The sequence below is a fragment of the Mesoplodon bidens genome (genome assembly GCF_964165515.1).
Source record: "Mesoplodon bidens genome assembly, chromosome: 1".
Classification (NCBI taxonomy): Eukaryota; Metazoa; Chordata; class Mammalia; order Artiodactyla; family Ziphiidae; genus Mesoplodon; species Mesoplodon bidens.
In genome coordinates, this window is record NC_138176.1 from 61,538,156 (window position 1) to 61,543,696 (window position 5,541).

A 5,541-nucleotide genomic window follows, 5' to 3' on the forward strand; every position below is an offset into this window, starting at 1 on the left:
AGTAGAACAAAAAAAACCAAAATTAGCAGAAGGAAAGAAATCATAAAGATCAGAGCAGAAATAAATGAAAAAGAAATGAAGGAAGCGATAGCAAAGATCAATAAAAGTAAAAGCTGGTTCTTTGAGAAGATAAACAAAATTGATAAACTTTTAGCCAGACTCATCAAGAAAAAAAGGAAGAAGACTCATATCAATAGAATTAGAAATGAAAAATGAGAAGTAACAACTGACACTGCAGAAATACAAAGGATTATGAGAGATTACTACACGCAACTCTATGACAATAAAATGGACAACCTGGAAGAAATGGACAAATTCTTAGAAATGCAGAATGTTCTGAGACTGAACCAGGAAGAAATCGAAAATATGAACAGACCAACCACAAGCACTGAAATTGAAACTGTGATTAAAAATCTTCCAACAAACAAAAGCCCAGGACCAGATGGCTTCACAGGCGAATTCTATCAAACATTTAGAGAAGAGCTAACACCTATCCTTCTCAAACTCTCCCAAAATATAGCAGAGGGAGGAACACTCCCAAACTCATTCTATGAGGCCACCATCACCTTGATACCAAAACCAGACAAGGATGTCACAAAGAAAGAAAACTACAGGCCAATATCACTGATGAACATAGATGCAAAAATCCTCAACAAAATACTAGCAAACAGAATCCAACAGCACATTAAAATGATCATACACCATGATCAATTGGGGTTTATCCCAGGAATGCAAGGATTCTTCAATATACGCAAATCAATCAATGTGATACACCATATTAACAAATTTAAGAATAAAAACCATATGATCATCTCAATAGATGCAGAGAAAGCTTTTGACAAAATTAAACAAACAATTATGATAAAAACCCTCCAGAAAGTAGGCATAGAGGGAACTTTTCTCAACATAATAAAGGCCATATATGACAAACCCACAGCCAACATCATTCTCAATGGTGAAAAACTGAAAGCATTTCCACTAAGATCAGGAACAAGACAATGTTGCTCACTCTCACCATGCTTATTCAACATAGTTTTGGAAGTTTTAGCCACAGCTATCAGAGAAGAAAAAGAAATAAAAGGAATCCAAATTGGAAAAGAAGAAGTAAAGCTGTCACTGTTTCCAGATGACATGATACTGTACATAGAGAATCCTAAAGATGCTACCAGAAAACTACTAGAACTAATCAGTGAATTTGGTAAAGTAGCAGGATACAAAATTAATGCACAGAAATCTCTGGCATTCTTGTACATTAATGATGAAAAATCTGAAAGTGAAATTAAGAAAACACTCCCATTTACCATTGCAACAAAAAGAATAAAATATCTAGGAATAAACCTACCTAAGGAGACAAAAGACCTGTATGCAGAAAACTATAAGACACTGATGAAAGAAATTAAAGATGATACAAATAGATGGAGAGATATACCATGTTCTTGGATTGGAAGAATCAACACTGTGAAAATGACTCTACTACCCAACACTCCCTAACACCATACACAAAAATAAGCTCAAAATGGATTAAAGACCTAAATGTAAGGCCAGAAACTATCAAACTCTTAGAGGAAAACATAGGCAGAACACTCTATGACATAAATTACAGCAAGATCCTTTTTGACCCACCTCCTAGGGAAATGGAAATAAAAACAAAAATAAACAAATTGGACCTAATGAAACTTAAAAGCTTTTGCACAGCAAAGGAAACCGTAAACAAGACAAAAAGACAACCCTCAGATTGGGAGAAAATATTTGCAAATGAAAGCAACTGACAAAGGATTAATCTCCAAAATTTACAAGCAGCTCATGCAGCTCAATATCAAAAAACAAACAACCCAATCCAATAATGGGCAGAAGACCTAAATAGACATTTCTCCAAAGAAGATATACAGATTGCCAACAAACACATGAAAGAATGCTCAACATCATTAATCATTAGAGAAATGTAAATCAAAACTACAATGAGATATCATGTCACACCAGTCAGAATGGCCATCATCAAAAAATCCACAAACAATAAATGCTGGAGAGGGTGTGGAGGAAAGGGAACTCTCTTGCACTGCTGGTGGGAATGTAAATTTATACAGCCACTATGGAGAACAGTATGGAGGTTCCTTAAAAACCTAAAAATTGAACTACCATATGACCGAGCAATCCCACTACTGGACATATACCCTGAGAAAACCATAATTCAAAAAGAGACATGTACCAAAATGTTCATTGCAGCTGTATCTACAATAGCCAGGACATGGAAGCAACCTAAGTGTCCATTGACAGATGAATGGATAAAGAAGACGTGGCACATATATACAATAGAATATTACTCAGCCATAAAAAGAAACAAAATTGAGTTTTTTGTAGTGAGGTGGATGGACCTAGATTCTGTCATACAAAGTGAAGTAAGCCAGGAAGAGAAAAACAAATGCCATAGGCTAACACATATATGGAATCTAAGAAAAAAAATTGGTCATGAAGCACCTAAGGGCAAGACGGGAATTAAGACACAGACCTACTAGAGAATGGACTTGAGGATATGGGGAGCGGGAAGTGTAGCTCGGACAAAGCGAGAGAGTGGCATGGACATATATACACTACCAAACGTAAAATAGATAGCTAGTGGGGAGCAGCCGCATAGCACAGGGAGATCAGCTCAGTGCTTTGTGACCACCTAGAGGGGTGGGATAGGAAAGGTGGCTGGGAGGGTGACGCACCAGGGAAGAGATATGGGAACATATATATATGTAGTACTGATTCACTTTGTTATAAAGCAGAAACTAATACACCATTGTAAAGCAATTACACTCCAATAAAGATGTTAAAAAAAAAATGTTGTGACCAGAGATTCACAGGAACTTAACTCTGTATTTTGCCAAGGAGTGGAACTTCAGTATTCACTAATTCAGTATTCATAGTGACATGATAGAAATAAACACCATGAATAATGAGAGTTGACTGAAAAATTGTTTGCAAGCAGAGCACAAATTTTTTAAAAGTATATAATTTTGCATAAATAAAAGACAACTTAAACCATCTAAAAGCCTGAACAAAATTTTCCAACTATATTCTTTAAAATTTACCAACTGCCTTCCCTCTCCTTGCAATATCAAAAAGGTTCTAAACGTAATCTACCAGTACTGGTCTCCTTAAATTCCTGAAAAGATGGTCAGAATATTTATGTGATTATGTCAGCCATCTTTTCTGGGTATTAAATCACATTGTGTTTTTTCTTTATTTAAAAATAATTATAGGGCTTCCCTGGTGGCGCAGTGGTTGGGAGTCCGCCTGCCGATGCAGGGGATGCGGGTTCGTGCCCCGGTCTGGGGGGATCCCACGTTCCGCGGAGCGGCTGGGCCCGTGGGCCATGACCGCTGGACCTGCACGTCCAGAGCCTGTGCTCCGCGGCGGGGAGAGGCTGCGGCACTGAGAGGCCCGCATACCACAAATAATAATAATAATAATAATTATTATTATTATTATTATTATAAATTATTTTCTTGGAATTATTTCCTTTTGGAATTTTTGTAAGAGTCTCAGCACATCATCTACTTTAGTGGGGGAGAAGTCTGCTTTTTAATCTTTAGAATAGTCAATGATTTTCATCTTTTTAAAATAAATTAGCCAATAATTAACCAGTAGGAAGTGGCAACACGCAAACAAATTAAATTAATGGAAAAAAGCAGACTACAAGAAATGGTGAACTTAATGAAGAAAAATGGGGAAAGATGTTAAACAATTTGAAAATTTATATCCATATTAATTCTTAGAAAAATATCTTTTTGAACTGAATTTCCTTTTTACTTCCTTAAAAATAGAGCACACTCATTTTTAGGTAGAAATATTTAAATTATTCTGTTATTTGCATATTTGGCAAGACTTGGTTTTGTCAACCACTTATCTGTAGCACTAAGACTTATGAAACTAAAACACAAGGATTAATGGGAGTACCACTCTAACATTTTTTTTTTTTCACTGTTGTGGCCTTTCCCGTTGCGGAGCACAGGCTCCGGAAGCGCAGACTCAGCGGCCATGGCTCACGGGCCTAACCGCTCCGCGGCATGTGGGATCTTCCCAGACCAGGGCTCGAACCCGTGTCCCCTAGCATCGGCAGGCGGACTCTCAACCACTGCGCCACCAGGGAAGCCCCACTCTAACATATTTTAAAAGGAATTTTATTCTGCTGTCTTTGAACAATAAAGCAGCTAAGCATGCATACCACTTTGCTAATACAGGGCGTCGAAGTTCAAGTGTGAGAGAGTGGGAAAGGAATTCTAAAATTTTTCAAATGTTTTAAAACATACCTTACTGAAGCTGATTCTTATGTTTGGTTCTGCTGTGATAAGTAAAAAGATCTTGATTCCCAGTTTCCAGGGGCAGACTGTCCAATATACAACAGCATAATTATTAATAGCATTTTCTTTCACCATCAAAAGTGTTCTAGCAATGAGGGACAAATGGAGAGGGGGATAGAAAGAGGGGGCTGATATGATTCTCCTTCTTATTTCACCATTCTCTTGTGTGATTTTCTTTTTTATGTTTTTTAAATTTATTTATTTTTCTCTGCATTGGGTCTTCTTTGCTCAGCGCAGGCTTTCTCTAGTTGTGGCAAGCAGGGGCTGCTCTTCATTGCGGTGCACGGGCTTCTCATTGCGGTGGCTTCTCTTGTTGTAGAGCACAGGCTCTAGGTGCATGGGCTTCCGTAGTTGTGGCACACGGGCTTAGTTGCTCTGCAGAATGTGGGATCTTCCCAGACCAGGGCTCGAACCCATGTCCCCTGCATTGGCAGGTGGACTCCCAACCACTGCACCACCAGGGAAGTCGCTCTTGTGTGATTTTCTTCCATATGGTCTGCCATTGTTCTTTTACAGGCCTAAAATAGCAGGTTTTTTTTTAAATCTCATTTAAAAAGCTGCTTCTTTTAATTGAGGACTTAAATAGAAAGATTTTATCATTTCATGTCACAGTAGCAGAACCAGTTTTTAGTTTAATCTGGTATAAAATTATAGGGTAAATTTTTTGTTTTCTGGATCACCTAATCAAATATTCTAAGAATATCTCATAAGATGTTAAGAGCAATTACAAAAATAAAGGTAGAAACAGACTTCTGTATCCTGTCTCATCAATAGTTTGGTCAAGAGGAAAATATGGCCATCTGTGTCAGTATGAGAATTCCAGGACTTTGGGTGCAGACTAAAAATAGCACTTTGGACTACAAAGAAACCACAGGCTTCCAAAGCATTGACCAGCAAGAAGGCAAGAAGGAAGGAAGGAAGGAAGGAAGGAAGGAAAGAAGGAAGGAAGGAAGGAAGGGAGGGAGGGAGGGAGGAAGGAAGGAAGAAAGACAAGAAAGAAAAAAGCTTCCTCTGCAGTGTTGTTTTCAATTGATTGATTTGCATTTTATTTTAAATAGTTGATGATTTTCCTTCTAGAGGAGTAGGCATCAAGGATTCCTTTTCCGTGTTAATAATAATAATAATAATAAATGGACACTGGTTATGATAGTTGAAGAAAATGCAAAACAACAAAAAAAGTATGAATTAATTACAT